The sequence below is a fragment of the Cupressus sempervirens genome, chromosome 3 (assembly GCF_028749045.1).
Source record: "Cupressus sempervirens isolate cs-2001-9-10 chromosome 3, ASM2874904v1, whole genome shotgun sequence".
Lineage (NCBI taxonomy): Eukaryota > Viridiplantae > Streptophyta > Pinopsida > Cupressales > Cupressaceae > Cupressus > Cupressus sempervirens.
The window spans coordinates 1,040,564,820-1,040,585,247 of record NC_143120.1 but is presented as its reverse complement, the minus strand read 5'-3'; positions in this window follow the sequence as shown (position 1 = coordinate 1,040,585,247).

Here is a 20,428-nt window from a genome sequence, read left to right as displayed (position 1 = left end):
GAATCTCCTTCAATAATAAGTTTAAAAATACTTAGATCTCGCCAAATTTGGATACCTTCTTGAAGGGCTTCTAATTTAGCGAGGTTGTTAATGGTTGACCCTATAGATTTAGACCTTTTAGCGATCCAATTTCCAGAATCATTGTCAATGATGCATCCTATTCTGACAGTACTAGGATTGCCTCTCAAGGCTCCATCAAAATTTAATTTGGTCCATCCACTAGGGGGTGGAATCCAACTACATTTGTTCCTTGCCTCTTTATTCTTTTTTTATACATAAGTGGGGGGTTAGTTAGGTTTTTCTAACTCTTTTTCATTAGATCATCCCATTCTAAAAATGATCCTTCCTCTTTCGATATTTTCCTAAGGTGAGAGTTTAATGTTTCAACAATACATACCCTCGATTTTATTAGTAATCTCACATACCATCATATCTTGATCATAAAATATTCGTCTATCCATTTCTTTCCATACTTCCCAAACAATGATAGATGGACAAATATTCCAAAGTTTACCATAGATACATCTACTATTATTTGTTGGCCAACCCTTAAGCAGATCGTCTAGAGATTTTGGTAAGGGTGTGGTCCAATCTAGCATATGTCGGAGCCATTCCCAACAATATTGTGTATATGAACACTTATATAATAGATGATCAATATCTTCACTGTCATTCTTACATAGCACACATCTTGAAGGTCCCTCAATGCCCATCTGTCACCTTGGAAAACTTAGGAGGAAATTAATCACTCAACTAAGTTGCTTCAAGGGGCACATACATCCTCTAGGATCAAACTAAAACCAAACTTGACTGTTAACAAACTGATTTTTCAATACCCAGTGAAAACTGACATGTGACATGAACTTTCCTAACCTCCTGTCACAACATTTTTCTGCACCAAACCTAATGAAATCCAACCCGAATCTTTTGCAATGTATTTGTAATACATATTCGCGAAAATAAAACCTAAAATCAACCCGACCACAGACTGACCAGCAAATAACATTTACTAATCTTTAAACCTACACCATCTTTTCATGCGTAGATTTTTAAACTTGACCTTAATAAACATTGACCACTGATATTGAAATTTTCATACCCTTACAAACTCTGAAATTCCACATATATAAGAAATTTTTCCCTTTATCACATATAAACTCTGTGATCTTCCACATACCGATGAATATATGAAATATTCAACCGATTCACAAACTTAAACCCGCGCGGTTGTATGCATCGATAGCAAGGATGGAAAAGAAAAGAAAACAACAAATAAACTTATATACATACTCATCTGCGACTGTAGAACTGATCGCAAAGAGTTAAATGATTTCCATCGTCAAGGAATGACTCACAAAATAATTTATATCAGACTTGTAATACCACCAATCAAAGTTTTTGTAATACAATTCAAAAACTCTAAACTTTGAAGGAATACAAAGAGTCAACTTACATACAATTTGCAAAATTAGAACATCCGTGATTCTTCAAAATGTTGATTTCCAAAACGATGAAAAAGTAGAAAAATCACACTTCAATCCGAAAAACATAGAAAAATCAACACTAAAAATGAAAACTTTCTATTCTCCTGCATTCAATCCTTCTATTACATCAAAAACTAGCTTTTCTCTCTATCCAGTCCGAATATGAAACATCTCCTTCTCAAAAACATTTCTTGAAATCATGAGAATCCAAGAAATCAAAAAAAATTGTCACCAACTTTCTATCACAATCCAGAATTTGATTGGATTAATTATTGAACACCCAAAATTATGACTTAAAGAAAACTACATAACTAAAAAATCAACACATACGTTGTCCTAGGTAGCTATACCTAGAAGGCTCATTGAATTACCATTCTAGTTATGCCACCACACATAGGACTTAATTGAAAACATTAAAATTTAAAACGTAACATAAAACATAACATTAACTTCTTGTCACACTTTCAACAATGTTACTTCTAGTAGCATTTTTCTGATCAGCCACTGCAACATACTCCCTTGTAGAATGAATCTCAAGTCCACTTGAGATGAGATGTTGTACTGACGAACCATGTTTGCTGATTTGTTTCTCATCCATCCAAATAGCTTTTGTCCTTGGTCTGTTCTTCCATTTGACTAAGTACTGAGTGTATTGTCTTCTTCGAGTCTTTTTTATTTTTGTATCTAGTATCTTCTCCAATTGAGGTGGTGCTGGTTTAGGTACTTGCGGCAAATCTTCTATTACTGAGTCTTCATGTGCTGCTTGTGTTTCAGAACCCTTGTATAGTGTGAGATCACAAACATTGAATATGGGTGAAATACCAATATCTGTAGGTAACTGAATTTTGTATGCATTATGTCCATATTTTTCCAAAATTTGACAAGGATCAACCTTCTTAGGTAATAACTTTGTATGCTTCGTTTGAGGTAACCTTTCTTTCTTCAGATATGCCCATACTAAATCACAAACCTTGAATTGTACTTCTCTCCTTTTTTGATTAGCAACTTCTTTATACTTCTAATTTGAATTCTTTAGCTGTAACTTGACTTGATCTTGGACCTCTTTAATAGCTTCAGAAAATTCTTCACCATGTGAACTACTTGGAAAAGTGTTTGGAAGTTCCCTCAACTCGAGAATTCCTCTTGGATGTGTACCATACACAATCTAGAATGGAGATTTCCCTGTACTTCTATTCACTATATCATTGCATGAGAATTTAGCTTGAGCAAGTATAGAATCCCATTTTTCTCCATGTTGTTTTGTAAGGCATCTTAATAAGTTTCCCAAAGTTATGTTGACAACTTATGTTTGGCCATCGGTTTGTGGGTGATATGCAGATGAAAAAGATAAATTTGTGCCAAGTTTCTTCCAAAGGGTTCTCCAAAAATGACCTACAAATCTGCCATCTCTGTCTGAAACAATATTCAATGGTAATCCATGAATCCGCTCTATCTCTTTGAAGAATAAATCTGCAATGTATGATGCATCTTTGGTGGATTTACATGGTAAGAAATGTGCCATTTTACTAAATCTATCCACAGCAACAAAAATGCTATCATAACCCTTTTGAGTTCTTGGTAATCCCATAACAAAATCCATACTAATACTTTCCCATGGTCTTGAAGGAATAGGTAGGGGCTGATATAATCCTGCATTGGTACTTTTGCCTTTTCTTTTCTGACAAATGGTGCATTCTTCCACAAATTTCCTCACATCCTTTTGTAACTTTGGCCAAAAATAATTTCTACAAACCAACTCCAAAGTCTTATCCAGTCCAAAATGACCGAATAATGCTCTACTATGTTTCTCTTGTATGATATTATCTCTCATTGTACACTTTGGTATGCAAAGTTGTGCTCCTTTGAATAATAATCCTTCTTGAATCAAAAAATCTGCATACTCATGATTGTATCTTTCATCCAAATTAGTACATGCTTGATAAATGTCTTTAAAATCAGCATCATCAACATACATACCTTTCAGATTTGAAATTCCTGTAGTTTCCAATTGAATTTGTGATGTAGTTAAAGTTCTTCTACTTAATGCATCAACAACCTTATTTGCAGCTCCCTTCTTATGCTTAATAGAAAACGTGAATGCTTGCAATGTCTCTACCCATTTCATATGCCTATGATTGAATTTCTCTTGATTGTTTATGAAACTAAGGGCCTGGTTATCTGTGTATATAATGAATTCCTTGGGCAGCAAATAGTGTCTCCATTTCTTAAGAGATTGGACAAGGGCATACATTTCCAAATTATATGATGAATATTTTTGTTTGGCTTCATTGAGTTTCTCACTAAAAAAGGCTATAGGTCTGTCCTCTTGACTAAGAACACCTCCTATTGCTATGTTGCTTGCATCACATTCTATTTGAAAGACTTTATTGAAATCAGGAAATGCAAGGACTGGTTGTTGGGCCACTTTTTGCTTAAGAAGTTCAAAGGCTTCATTGGCTTCTACTGTCCAAACAAATTTACATTTTTGCCCTCCTTTTACGGTATTCAAAATAGGTGCACAAATCAAATTGAAATTTCTAATGAACTTTCTATAGAAAGTGGCTAAACCATGAAAACTCCTAACTGCTGCAATAGTTTTAGGAATTGGCCATGAAAGAATTGCACTTACCTTATCTTGATCCATCTTGAGTGTTCCTTTTGAGATTACAAATCCAAGGTATGTCAACTCCTCTTGCATAAAACTACATTTCTCCAAATTAATCATTAACTTTTCTTCTTGTAACCTCCTCAACACTAAATCCAAATGTTTTAGATGCTCCTCTTTTGTTTCGCTGAAAACCAAAATGTCATCTAGATACACTATCACAAACTTTCCTGTAAAATCTTTGAGAACTTCATTCATAAGTCTTATAAATGTACTAGGAGCGTTAGACAATCCAAATGGCATTACTTTCCATTCATATAATCCCTCATTTGTTTTAAATGTTGTTTTCCATTCATCTCCTAGCCTAATTCTTATTTGATGATACCCACTTTTTAGATCAATCTTTGAAAAATATCTTGCTTTCCCCAAACAATCAAGTAAATCTTCTATTCTAGGCATTGGAAATCTGTACCTTATAGTGATCTTGTTCAATGCTCTCGAATCTGTGCATAATCTCCATGTTCCTTCTTTCTTTGGGGCTAGAACTGCAGGTACTGCACATGGGCTTAAACTTTTACCAATCAAACCAGTCTCAAGTAACTCTTCAATTTGTCTTGCCATTTCTTCATTTTGTTATGGTGTTAGTTTGTATGCAGCTTTGTTGGGTAATGTTGAACCTAGTATGAGATCAATACAATGACTGATTTCTCTCATAGGTGGGAGACTTCATGGTATTCCATCAGCTATGATTTCTTTGTGCTTATCCATAATTGGTTTTACCTTTTGTTTCTTCTTTTCTGTCACTTCCACCTTCAAGTTTGAAGACTCCATCTCTGATTTTTCTTCCTCAATCTGATTTTCAGCATCATTCTGTAATTTATCCTTGAGTATAGGAATTAGTGCAAAGAGTGGACACTTCTTTCCTTTCACTTCTTTCAGAAATTCTCTCTTACCCATTACCATGATCTTAGCTTATGTATCTTTTGATTCTTCTTGACTTGGTTCAGCTAAAGGTATCAATTCAATGACCTTTCCATTCTTTGTAATGGTGTATGTATTCTTCACTCCATCATGCTATGCCTTGAGATCATATTGCCATGGTCTGCCAAAAAGTAAATGGCATGCATCCATATTAACAACATCAAACAATAATCTGTCTTTGTATGCTCCAATATGAAATCCCACCCAAGCTTGCTCTTCCACTATGGTTTGTTGTCTGTTATTTAGCCAAGATACTTTGTAAGGATATGGATGTGATATTCTTGGTAACTTTAATTTTTCTACCATTTCAAGAGCTACAAATTTTTTTGTAGAACCAGAGTCTACCAATACCTTGCAAATTTTCCCTCCAGACTTACATGTAGTTCTGAAAATGGACTTCCTTTATGGTGGTTCTTCTTTTATAGGCATCTTCAAAAGTGTTCTCCTCATCATAAGTGCTTCTCCCTTTTCTGGATAGCCATAAGTTTCTGAATCTTCTTGTGAATCAGCTTCTTGTGTCAGGTGTATTCTCCTTTCTCCATGAATACTAAAACTTGCCTTTGTTGGACATTTGTGTGCCATATGACCTTCTTGATTACAATTGTAACATCTTATTGGTCCATTCATTCTTTCTGGTGATCTTCCTCTAAAATTTGGTCTTCTACCTCTATAACTTCCTCTAAAATTATCAAACTTGTTAACTTCATTCTGCATCTCTGTTTGTGGCTAAAAATTTGGGCTTCTTCCTCTAAATGCACCTCTTCCTCTAAATGGTTGTCTTCCTTTACCTCTGTTGTTATTTTCTTGTCTCCTCTTGATTTTCTCTTCCACTTTCAAAGCTAACTGATAGCACTTAGCTACGGTGTTAGGACTCAACAACTACAATTCCTCTTGTATGTTCATCCTTAAACTATTTAGGTATCTTGCTACCTTGATACTCTTAGGTTCTGCAAATTTTGATCTTAGACTCAACTTCTGAAATTCTTCTGTATAAGTGCAGATATCCATATCCCTTTGTCTGAGATTCTACCTTTTTTGATGTAACTATACTTCATAGTCTTCAGGGAGGTATGTCTCTCTTATCATAGACACCATCTTCTTCCATGAATAAATTTTCCTCTTATCTTCCTTTACCCTTTCTTCTTGCACAAAATTCCACCATGTAAGGGTTGCTCCCTTCATTCTAGATTTAGCCAGCTTAACTTGTTGTGATTCTGAAACTTTCTCACATTCAAAGTGATTCTCTAAAGCTTCAATCCATTCCAACACTAATTTCGCATCCATCTTTCCCATAAACATAGGTAATTCAGTGGGTTTTCCTCCCCAAGCCTTTAAAGCTTTAAAAAATGGTTTTTCATTCTCAGAGATTTCATCCTCTTCATCATCTGGTACTTCTTCCTCTTCTTCTACTTCTTCTTCCATCTCTTTCTTCTCAACCACATTCTTCATGTGTTCCAACTTACTGGCCAATTCTGCCAATATCCCCTTCATTTCTGTATTCTCTTTTTGGAGAAGTTCTTCTTGCTCCTCAACCTTCTTAGCTAACTCTGCATTGGTCACCATCTTGCTTGACCCTATTGAAGAATCTTGATTAGGAATATACAACATGTAAATTCACACAACCAGCAACTCTTTAGCTCTGATACCAAAAATGATGCAGAGCCTCACCTTGGAAAACTTAGGAGGAAATTAATCACTCAACTGAGTTGCTTCAAGGGGCACATACATCCTCTAGGATCAAACTAAAACCAAACTTGACTATTAACAAATTGATTTTTCAATACCCAGTGAAAACTGACATGCGACATGAACTTTCCTAACCTCCTGTCATAACATTTTTCTACACCAAACTTAATGAAATCCGACTTGAATCTTTTGCAATGTATTTGTAATACATATTCGCAAAAATAAAACCTAAAATCAACCCGACCACAAACTGACCAGCAAATAACATTTACTAATCTTTAAACCTACACCATCTTTTCATGCGTGGATTTTTAAACTTGACCTTAATAAACATTGACCGCTGATATTGAAATTTTAAGACCCTTACAAACTTTGAAATTTCACATATATAAGAAATTTTTCCCTTTATCACATATAAACTTTGTGATCTTCCACATACCGATGAATATATGAAATATTCAACCAATTCACAAACTTAAACCTGCGCGGTTGTATGCATCGATAGCAAGGATGGAAAAGAAAAGAAAACAACAAATAAACTTATATACATACTCATCTGCAATCGTAGAACTGATCGTAGAGAGTTAAATGATTTCCATCGTCAAGGAACGACTCTCAAAATAATTTATATCAGACTTGTAATACCACCAATCAAAGTTCCTGTAATACAATTCAAAAACTCTAAACTTTGAAGGAATACAAAGAGTCGACTTACATACAATTTGTAAAATTAGAACATTCATGATTCTTCAAAATGTTGATTTCCAAAATGATGAAAAAGTAGAAAAATCACACTTCAATCCAAAAAATACAAAAAAATCAACACTAAAAATGAAAACTTTCTATTCTCCTGCATGCAATCCTTCTATTACATCAAAAACTAATTTTTTTATCTATCTAGTCAGAATATGAAACATCTCCTTCTCAAGAACATTTCTTGAAATCATGAGAATCCAAGAAATCAGAAAAAATTGTCACCAACTTTCTGTCACAATCCAGAATTTGATTGGATTAATTATTGAACACCCAAAATTATGACTTAAAGGAAATTACATAACTGAAAAATCAACACATACATTGTCTTAGGTAGCTATACCTAGAAGGCTCATTGAATTACCATTCTAGTTATGCCACCACACATAGGACTTAATTGAAAACATTAAAATTTAAAACAAAACATAAAACATAACATTAACTTCTTGTCACACTTTCAACAATGTTACTTCCTGTAGCATTGTTTTTATCTGCCACTACAGCAGGTAAGGGTGTGGTCCAATCTAGCATATGACGGAGCCATTCCCAACAATATTGTGTATATGAACACTTATATAATAGATGATCAATATCTTCATTGTCATTCTTACATAGCGCACATCTTGAAGGTCCCTCAATGCCCATCTTTCTCAATCTGTTAGCTGTTAGAATCCTATTCTGCGATGCAGTCCATAGAAAGAAGCCTGCCTTTGGTAGGAAAGAGGAATCCCAACAAATTTATCCCATCTTTGTGAATGAGTGATTACTCTATATCCATTTTTTACATTATACATGCCATCTTTTGATGATGCTCATATGAGTTTGTCATTTCTCACTAATTGCTTTATTTTCCTCTTATTAATGATGTTTTCATACACCTTATTTCCTGTTGGTTCCACATCAGTATTATCCAAGGTTTTCCATTCCCAACTTATACTGCCATTAATATCTTTTTTTGATTTTATAATTGCTAACCTTACACCCCTAGAGTTTAACTAATCAGTCTTTAAGACTAGCTGGGATATCCATTTTACCTAATGGGGGTTGACCATCCCAAGAGTCCTCCTAGAATAAAGCTTCATCACCATTACCAACATCCCAAGTGAGATACTTACTAATTGGGGCTCTGCTTTGAACTATAAAATTCCAGGTGTTAGATCCTTTAGGAAGGATCCTTATTCTAAACAAGGAGCAAGGATTGGTTGTATTTAGGTATTTTTTATACATAATTTTTGCCCATTTTATATTTCTTTCTATGAATAGTCTCCACGTTGGTTTGGCCCCTAATGCTTCATTTTGCCAACTTAAGTTTTTGATACCAAGACCTCCTAATTCCTTTGGTTTACATAATTTCTCCCATTTTATAAGAGCCATTTTTTCTTGATCTTCAGTGTCATTCCAAAAGAAGCTTCTAAGTTTTGCCTCAATCTTCTTATTAAGACTTTTAGATAGAGGTAAACAAGAAAGATGGTAGGTTGGAAGGGCTAATAAGACTGTTTTGATTTTTATCACTTTATCAAATTTTGTTAGCCATTTATCTTTCCAACCTCCTATCTTCTTATCCATTTTATCAAGTATATTATGCCATCCCTTGTAAGTTTTACTACATTTTTCTAACTCTATTCCCAAATATTTACATGGGAATGTTCCTCTCTTATATCCCAAAATATTACAAATCTATGTTTCTCTTTCAGGTTTAGTATTAATGAAAACAAAATCTGATTTTTCAACATTCACTTTTTGCCTTGAAGCTTCCATATATTGTTGAATGATTGACTTGAGGTATAAGGCCTCCTTTATTGAGCTTTCTCCTGGCAGAATGGTATCATCTTAATATTGTTGATGTGTTATATTAGGAACATTCTTAGTTACTGTAATTCCACTAATTTTACCATTAGAGTGGGCTTTGGAAATTGTTCTACTGAAGGTTTCTGCATGATGATGTATAAGAATGGAGATAGGGGGTCTCCTTGTCTTATAACTCATGATGTGTCAAGGAAACCTTTGGGAGTTCCATTAATAAGAACTAAAATTTTATTTGTTGAGATGCATTGGTATATAAGGTTAATTCATTGGTGTAAGAATCCAAAGGCTTCTAATGTTTTGCATAGAAACTTCCAATCAACCATGTCATATGCTTTCTGGATATCCAATTTCATGAACATGCTTGCCATTTTATTCTTATTGGTTGTGTGTAATGTTTCTTGTATAATGAGTATCCCATCTAGAATTGATCTTCCTAGTACAAAACCAGTTTGTTCTTCTAATATTATCTTATGGAGAATTGGTATCATTCGATTTGCTAAAATTTTGGATATGATTTCATAAGTGGTGTTGTAGAGAGAGCTATAGGTCTAAAATCCCTTGGGATTTCAGGATCATCTTTCTTGGGTATCAAGGTGAGAAAGGTATTATTGATTTTTGAAAGTAATGATCCATCATTTCTTGATGCTTCAATGGCTTTCTAGAGATCAATTCCAATAATATCCCAACATTTTGGAAAAAGAAAGCTTGGAATCCATCTGGACTTGGAGAACTATTAGGATTCATGTTGAATAACATAGACCTACCTTCTTCCAACGATATGGGTGAATTTAATGCTTTATTTTTTTTCTATAGACACCACTTTTGGTATGTTTTCAAGCATTTTTTCTTGTGCTATCATATTTGAACTATCAAAATTATTTAGTAGTTTATTGAAATGATCTACAAAAATCTTTTCTATATTCTCAGGATTTTCAGTGATAGAGTTTGACGCGTCTTTAATTTTTATAATTTTGCTTTTAGCTCTATTGTACATAGTTCTATTATAAAAATATTTTGTATTACGGTCTCCTTCTTCTAGCCATCTTTCTCTTGATTTTTGCCTCCAAAAGACTTCTTACTTTGCTAGAATGTTTTCCTGCCTGGCGAGTAGTTCTTTTTCTTAAAAAAAGGTCTTGTTACTCATACCTTTTTTAATTACTTTTGCATTTAATTTTTTTAGGCTTTCTTTGATATCTATTTTTTCTTTAAATATGTTGTTGAATTGTTCTTTATTCCACTTAAGTATATTTTCTTTACTCATTTTCATCTTAGATACAAATTTGTACATTTTGGAGCCTTTAAAGTTGTCTTGATTCCACCATTCTCTTATGAGTTCCAAAAAAATTTTGTCTAAAAACTACATTTCTTCACATTTAAAAGGATTTCTGACAAGTTTAGTAGGTTTAATAAATTCAATTCTAACATGATAGTGATTAGATCCCGCTATAGGTAAAATTGAGGCTTGTAAATCTAAATCTAATTCACTTAGTTCTCTTTTGAACAAGAATTTGTCCAGTTTCTTAGCTATAAATGAAAAATCTTTCCTTCTATTATTTGAAGCATATTTACTATTGCTAATAGGAATATCAATTAGGTTGTTAAGATCTATCCATTTTTTAAATTCCATAGATGCTTGGGAACTTTGTTGGATGCCTCCAAATTTTTCATCTATATTCATGATAGTATTAAAATCTCCACCTATAAGAATGCATTCATTACTATGGTTTTTTATAAATAAACTTATTTCTTCCCATAGAAGTTTTTTATCTATGTTATGGTTTGGTCCATGTATGTTTACTAAAATTAGTTGTAAGTTAGTTTGTATGCTTTTAATTCTACTACTCATCCATGAATTACTTGAATTTAGTCCATTTAGAATTATTTTTCAAGGATTCCAAATCATTCATAATCCCCCTAAGGCTCCTCTCGATTCATGTAGGTTAATGTTCCAACTACTTGGTATCTTTTCTAGCTTAGTTCCTTCTTCCTTATTCAGTTTTATTTCTTGTAACATTATAATTTCATAATCAAATTATTTTAAATTATGTTTTAGTGATCATTCCTTGCTAGGCACATTTAAGCCCCTAGCATTCCATGTAGTGATCTTTGTGCTACCTTAGGAAGGTTCTTCCCCTTCCCTAACTGACTAATCTTTTGTTGTTCTTTTGCTTGCCCATCTGCTTCTCTAAGTTCTTTAAGATACCTCCTTCCTCTTTTAGCTTTCAATCTGCCATATTTAGGAGTATTTATTCCTTCTTGATTCATCAAAATACCAAATTGCTCTATGTTCTCCTATGCATTTAAAGCAGTCTCATATTGTTTTCCTTCTTTCTCACATTTTTCTTGATTTTCTAATTCTTTCATTATATGTTCTGCAAGTCTTGTATGATTATTTGTTTGTATATCATCTGCTAAGTCTGGTCTACTCCATGTTCTACCTAAATCATTACCATCTCCTTGACTTGTTATTGTTCTAGATTCGTTTGTCTGTAAATTTTTATTTCTCTTATCTTCATCCTCAATGAGTAACATATCTCTTCTCAAATCTTCAAAGGTGTAATTATCTCTGCCTATTTTTAGTACTCCTTGCATTAAATCCTCTTTCTGCAAGTCACTACTTTTATCAATATTGTTGAAGTTAAAAACTTGGATTAATTCATTAGTTAATAGTTTCAAGTTCTCTTTCTTTGTCTCATCTAAAATTATCATTTCCATATCTTCATTCTTTGATGAATCATTATTCAAGAAGTCATGAAAATCTTGTATTATCATTCCTTTTGTCTTACTTTGATCCTTCTCCCTTGCATTGTGCTCACATATCTTATAAATAGGTGATTCTTGTGTTGTGGTTAGTGTCTACCAAAATTTGGTGCATCGATTTATTGCCTCTTTTTTGACATCTATGTTCTTTTTCACTGGCTCTTCCATCTTTTGCAGTGGATTTTCCATTATTTATTTTATGCATTTAGCATTTCTTCCCTTTGGAGACTCATCAGAGAAAAGACATTTGTTTTTTATTTCTTCAAGAGTCTTACTATCATTCACTAAGATTTTTTGATCTTGTAATCGGAATTCCTTTTCTAACAGTTTTTCTTTCCACTTATTGCTCTTATATTCTTAGTTTTTTGTATTTTCTTCTATTTTTTGTGTAGTCTTTTGCTACTATTGACTGTCCTTAACTTCCTTATATTATAAATAGTATATTTTGTTATTTCTTATTTTTTCATGTTGATTTCTTTATAGTTTTGATCTTCATAGGTAAGATTTAAAGTTATCTATAAGGTAGTGTCTTTATGGTCTTTCTAATCTAACAATGGAATAATTTATTCATTGTTTTCTGGAGTTAAAACCTTTTCCTCCTTTTCTTTGCTTTGGGATTCTTTTTATTTTAAATCTTGTAGTGTCTTTATTTCTTTCTTCTGATGTTCCTTGGTGTCAGGTATGAAACTATTTCTCATCCTTGTAGTTGTAATTATAGATGTTGTTTTTTCTGATCTGAACCATCCTCCAATTTTGTAGCTACTTTTCTTGTTGTAACCTTGCTAGGCTTCAAAAGAGCTATCTCATTTATGATCTTCCCCTGGTTTTCTTTTTTATTTCTAATATTCATCATAGGGAGGGTATCTTTAAGATTTGACATAAGTTGAACAATTTTAAATGATATCTTTCTCTCGTCATCTAATTTGATTATTTCTACGATTTTGCCTTCAAATCTATAATATTTCAATTTATATAGAGTTGTTTAAAATTAACTTAATAGTATTGAGTTCCATATTTTTATTCTTATCATTAATCAATAATTTAACATTATTGCAATATTTGTAAGAAGCATCTATTCCTATCAAATTACCAATTAAAGGTCCAATTTTCCTAAGAATCTTTAAATGCATAAGTTGAGGAGGGAGGTATTGAATGGAAATCCATATTGACATAGGGAAGTTTAATTGTTCTTCCTTACAATCTAGAAGCCATTCAAAAATTTAACAGCATAACCTTTATAATTACAATTAGAGATAAAGAGGAAATCTTTTTTAACATATACCCAATTTTTATAGAATTCCTTTAACCAACTAATGAGATTGGTCATTTCTTGTCTTGGCCCATTCCAAAATGCAAATACACCAACATTCTGACATTCTTGCTAGTGATCTTTGCTAACCTGATTGCTGATAATCAGGATTTGTTCTTCAATTTTATCATTAAAGGTCTGAGGAGCCATGAGGGTTTGCTTGGGGCAATAACAAAGAGACTTGAGAGAACCATTCCTGCGATGTGGGGGGGTATATGTAGGGTTAAGAGGTGATTTGGGCTTTGAATTTTCTATCTTTTAGAGATTAGCTTCCTAATTATTGATTGGCCTTGCAATGGGTTCAGATAGAAATCCTATTTGTTGGGAATAGAGAGGTAATTTATTTTAGGCTACATATTTAGTATGATTAAAGAAGAAAATTTGTTTGTCTAAGCTTGTAGTGGAGCAAATGATATTAGGGAAAAGTTCTTTCCAAGTCGATGAGTTGCCTAATTTGGGTAAATCATCTCCTTTAATGATTTGAGGAGGTAATAGAATCTTACTTGTCTTCTTATAATCTGATGAGAGTTGGAGTGTATTGGTCTAGTTCGTTTCAAATTTGGGTCTCTCTTTGTTGTTCTTATTAAAATTTCCAACTGGCCAAAACCCTAATCTTTTCATAGATTTTGCTGATAACTCTTGACTGGTAGTGCTTTCATTTTTATTACTAATCCGATGATTGCAAATTGCCTATGGTGTAAAATTTTGCTCAATATCATCATGCCTAATTAGGGCCACAAATGGATTCGACGTCTTCACTAAAGAAGTCAGAGCACCCATGTTGGTAGCATGATGAGTGCTCAAATTTGAATTATCTCCATTGGATTTCCTTGTGGATGACTGTTGCATCTTTAAAACTCTCTTGCAACTCATAGTGAAAGCAACCGATAACCTTGCACAAGAATAACAGAATCTTACAAGCCCTCCAACCTCCCTTCTTATATATAATACTAATCAACCTTATAAAAATCTGAACAAACCCTTAGCCTTCAATTGCCTCTATATCATTAAGATTATGGCCCTGTGTTAGACATTTGCAATGGGTGCAAATGATTGAGTGGTTACAACGACAGAGGGCTCCACCAAATTGAAGAAGACAACAAATGAAAAAATCCCATCGTGGGCCAAGTTGATGCATACTTTCATTCATTGAGGAACACACAAAACTTGATCATGATTGTTAAACTTTTCTTAATTACCTTGAAGATACTTGATTGAATGTTTAATTGAAGTAACTCAAATACCTGCAGGGTTTCAAATCTATGGTTATCCATATTATTATAAATTTATATTTTCTACTTATATGTTTTGCTAAATAAAAATTATATTATTGTTAATATATTTTTAAAATTGTCTAATAATAATAAATATATGTTTTGTAATGGTACTATTTCACTTTATAATTTTTACAAGTATTTTTTTTATTGGTAAGAGGCCGAAGCCAAGATTAATTATCATGTGTTGTGATTAATTATTATTACTATTTATTAAGCGTGAGTACATTCAAACCTAAGACCTCTTTGATAAGAGGCTCACAATTTACCTTTGTATTATAGGCTCTTGCCTATAATTTTTACAAGTATTATTTTACATTTTTATTATTCTAATAAATATAATATGTATAAATAATAAATATTTTCTTAACTTTGTCTTTTTTTGTATTATTATTTTAATGATTATTATATATATTATTTACATAATACAAGGGGGATAAAGGGAAATAAACACAAATAAAATATAAAGTGACTTTTGAAATTAGTTATTTTATATCAAAAATTTTATATAACATGTGTCCTTATATATATATATATATATATATATATATATATATATATATATGATGAAAATTAAGAGCAATGAAATAATCCAAGTGAGTTTGAAATGAAAAATAGTTACATTAAACTTTTCGCCAAAGAGATAATGGAATAAAGAAAATTTTAATGAGCAACCACCGAAGAATCAACAAGAGGAGACAAGGATTTTGAAAGGGGAAAAGCAAAGAAAAACCCCTTGTGTAATATTATGAATGTGTGTGTGTGTGTGTGTGTGTGTGTGTGTGTGTGTGTGTGTGTGAGAGAGAGAGAGAGAGAGAGAGAGAGAGAGAGAGAGAGCAAATAGCTCATTACAATAATATCAAAGTGATGTGTAGAAGTGGTAGTAGAACAAGAAAGAGGCATCTCTTTTATAGAGATGAGAAGGGAGTTGCATGTATAACTCCCATTTCTATGAATGCCACCATTCATAATAAGTGTGTGCAAAGTGTCAAGATCCTCTTAAGGAGGATAAACTATTTTCCTTGTAAAAAGAATTACAAACAATGAGTTTTCTTCACACATGGACAAGATGACAAGTAAATAGCATGTTCTCACATGTGTACTAAAGGAAAAAATAAATGAGGGATACCTTGGATTATCCCAAATTAAATAAATACAACCAAGGAAAGATTTTATATAAATAGCTCATTACAATAATATCAAAGTGATGTGTAGAAGTAGTAGTAGAACAAGAAAGAGGCATCTCTTTTATAGAGATGAGAAGGGAGTTGCATGTATAACTCCCATTTCTATGAATGCCACCATTCATAATAAGTGTGTGCAAAGTGTCAAGATCCTCTTAAGGAGGATAAACTATTTTCCTTGTAAAAAGAATTACAAACAATGAGTTTTCTTTACACATGGACAAGAGGACAAGTAAATAGCATGTTCTCACATGTGTACTAAAGGACAAAATACATGAGGGATACCTTGGATTATCCCAAATTAAATAAATACAACCAAGGAAAGATATATATATATCCTCGGTATCTCTACCTTTATCTCTCCCACACATATTTCTCTCTCTTTCTACATCCATATCTTTCTCTATCTCTCTAACATCTTTTGTACGTCTCTCTCCCTCTCCCTCTTTATATTTGAGCAATATTTCACTCTCTTATCCATTTTCTATTCCTCTATAAATATCTAAATTGGGTGGGGAAAGAAATGTGTGGAAATTTGGTACGCTAAAATCATAAAATCCATGTTGCATTAAGATAAATCTTGCTTAAAGTGATTGATATGAAACTTTTTTTCTCATGTTGGTCAACCAGAGAACATTCAAAACAATTGCACATTGCCCAACCCACTTGTTCCTTTCTTCTTTTCAATTCACATCATGTAAGATTTTACCATGGATTATATCATCAATATTCTTAAGAAACTTTTTATTTCATGAATGAGTTTGTAAAACTAATTGACTATAATAAAATTTAAACTTACTTATAATTGACTGTTAGACTTATCGCACTTTTTATTAGAAAATTAATTTATATAGATTGTACATTGTAGAGGCATCTATAATGTCCGTACATTGGAGCTTCCTAATATCCATAGGCTTGGGCTCCCTCAAACCATTTGGAACATCAAACAAGTAGTGCAAATATGGTTGGAAGTGTTCTCTTAGAATGGTTTACATCCCCATCAAACTCTAGGACTATGTGCAAATATGGTTGACAATGTTCTCTTAGAATGGTTTATGTTTTCTTCTAGGTAGCAATAAATAGATTATACCCTTGATTTTTGAACCCTTCTTTTAACCATCTTGCTTTTATTTAATTTGAATTGGGTTTAGTCACATGCAATTCAACTCAATCCCACTGCCCCAATTTTTTGAGTGTTTCTCATGCTCATCAAAATCCTATTGCAAGCATAATTTTGGGGTTTAGTTACAAGCTTCCTTGGTGGGGATAGGAAAAGTAAAGATTTTATGTTGGTTTAAGTTGAATATTACTATTTTTTTGATGATGGGAATTAAGGGATTTCATTGTCTTAAGTTCAATGAATTCTTCTACCCCAGTTGGGTTAAGAAACATGCTAGGTGTGGGGAACAAATGGCAAAGCTTAATCTTGACAATGCCTCTAATATAAGACCAACTACCATTTCTCTTGTTTTGTTTTTATGGGAATTTATAACTTATCGATTACATTATGCTCTACTCAATTTCTATTGAAGTGTACCCACTTACAATTATGATCACTAAGTGTGTGCTTATTTTAAATAAAACTTGTGATTATGTGCATATACTATCAATTTTGAAGCATTGTTTAACTACTTTGACTTAACACCTTGTGTTGAACTATATTGAATGTAGTTACATTTAAATGTCTATACTTAGATATTTCTTTGTAATTCAATAAGAAAGGATGCCCTTTCTCTTGTTTATTACTTACAAGAATAACTTATGAAGCTTGTCATGGTTTAAAAGAAAACAATGTAGCTTGTTCGTTCTTCTCTGATGAGTGTACTTTGAAGTCAAAATGCTTATAAGAATGACCAAATTGATGTATTATTTTGATTAAAGTTGTGATTGTCCACATACACTATCAATTTTAAAGCATTGTTTAGCTATTTCAACTCAATATCTTGTGTACAAGATTGAATGTTTTTACATGAAGATTTCTAAACTTCGATATTGCTTTGTACTTCAATAAGGGAATACTCCCTTTCTCTTGTTTCATTCAATGATCTCATGAAGTTTTGCATGGTTTGAGAAGAAAATAATATAGCTTGTGATCTACTATATTGAGTAGTTATTTGGAATTAAACTTGTAATTATATGCATATGTTATCAGTTGTGAAGCATTGTATAATTGGCTTGATGCCTTATGTATGCTACATCAAATGTAGTTGTGCAAATGCATTTTCTTAGAGCTTACTTTGAAGTTCAATAAAAGAAAAAAAGTATTTCACTTGTTTTATATTTACAAGATTTCCTTATTATACAACTTTTTGCATGGTTTAAGAGTAAGCAATAAAACTTACAACCTTCTATAATGAGTAGCCAATGTTTGGTATCTACCCTTCCTCTTTTATACATTTCTTTAAAATTTAACTTCAATATATATTCGACATACCCATTGCACACCAAGGTGTGATTGCTAGTTATATTTCATCATATATCTATTTTTTTTTTTTGCACTCACTTGATTGTTTTAATTTAATTTCTAAATAAAATAAAATTTATATGTCCAAAACTTATAATGTTTTAGATTAAGGTAAAAACAAGTTTTGAAGGGCCCCCAAAACCCTTTACATAAAAGAAAAAGATAAACCATGAAGCACTACTAGGTTTTACTAGGACCTGAAACCAGTTAAAAAACCAAAACCAAAACTTATAATGTTAGCAATGTGGTGTTTATTAAATTATTTTTAAAAGTATATTTTATTTATAATAAATATTAAAACTTTGATGTGTAGATGATTGTCAAATTTAACCTAAAAAGTAAATGTTAACATTAACACACTCATACCATCTCACTCCACCCTTTCTACCATTGTAAATGCCTATCACATTAATTAGTTGTTATCTCCATGTTTAATTCTTATTTTTGTGTTTGCTCACCTTATAATATGATTTTTTTAATAAAGATATAGAGTGCTTTAACATTTTTTAATGATAGTTATTGTTGTAATAATCCTTTTAATGAATTAAATATAAATAAAAAATATTTTTAATAAATATTAATTTTTTCAATGTGTTAGTATATCCATATACATTATCTAATCATCACCCCATTGTTGCCAACATCTTTTAGATTGATAACCAGAGAGATGAGGTCTCTAAGTCAGAAGGTTTGCCCTTAATACCACCCTTCTAAAAGATGTTAACCTCAATGCAACTACAATTATGGTAAGATGGTTTAGTTATTGTGTGGTACCATATCTAGATGTAATTAACAGTTGGAATACCATGATAGAAAGTTGGAGACAAATCTTAAAGATTGGAGGGAAAAAGAAAGCCAAGGATATGAGAAGGAAGGAGACAACACTACACAACACCTTGGTTGAGGAAGAAGTTACCATGTAGTCTAATTCTAAAGATTGTTCCCGCCAAGTCCATGACCTAGTTGAAGTGAGAGATGCACTAAGAAGGATCCAACAAATTAAGATTCAAGGGGCTAAGACCAGAGCGAAGATCAATTGGATAGAACATGGGGACAAGGGCTCTAAGTACTTCTTTTAGATTCTTAAAACTAAAGAAGCCAGGGACATAATTGAAACTCTTAGAGAGGGAGATAATCTAATAACTGATCTTAGAGAGATTGTGAAGGCTTTTGCCCAATTTTATAGCAACTTGTTCACATCATAAGAGAAAAATATAAATATGGAAAGTGAAAGGATCAGAATTAGGGGAATAATTCCAGAAAGAGTATCAGAAGATGATAAAACTAGACTAAGCGCTCTCATCTCCAAAGAGTAGATTATTCGAGCTATCACTCAGATGAGTAATAATAAGACCAGATGGAATACCAGTGAAGTTCTACAAGACTCACCTTGATTGGATTTGGCAAGACTTATTAATGTTGTATCAAGAAGGCTTTGAATGGGGGCTCACTAAGAGTTTCTTTCAATTCAAGACTAATTAAACTCATACCCAAGGGAGGAGATAATACCCTAATTAAAAATTGGAGGCCCAATGTTTCGTACAAATTACTAGTAAAAATACTGGTTGTTCATCTCAAAGAAGTCTCGTCTATGTTATTAACCATACACATATTGGATTTGTCAAAGGGAGGTATATTTTGGAAAACCTAATTACCTGTTGTGAAATGATGGAGTGGGCCAAGGGATCTGGGCAACAAACAAGAATGTTTCTAATTGACTATGAGAAGACATATGGTAGAATCAAGTGGAAGTTCATAGAGTTGATGATGGAAGATCTGGGTTTCCCCAAACTTTTTATAAAAATGGTGCTTACCCTAATGGCAGAAGCTCATGCTACTGTAGAATTCAATGGCCTAAGATCAAACTCCTTCTATCTCTCGAGATCTATAAGACAAGGATGCCCTCTTGCTCCCTCATTGTTTGTCATTGCAGCTGATAGTCTACACTACATTCTCAGAGATAGCTCACTCTCACCTAAAGTTAGAGGTGTTACCTAACAAGGAGGAAATTAGTAATGTATAGTTTGTAGATGACACCTATCTACTCATTGAATTGACAGAGAACAATATCAACAATCTCACAACCAAAATGGATATATTATGTAGAGCCTCGTGAAGCAAA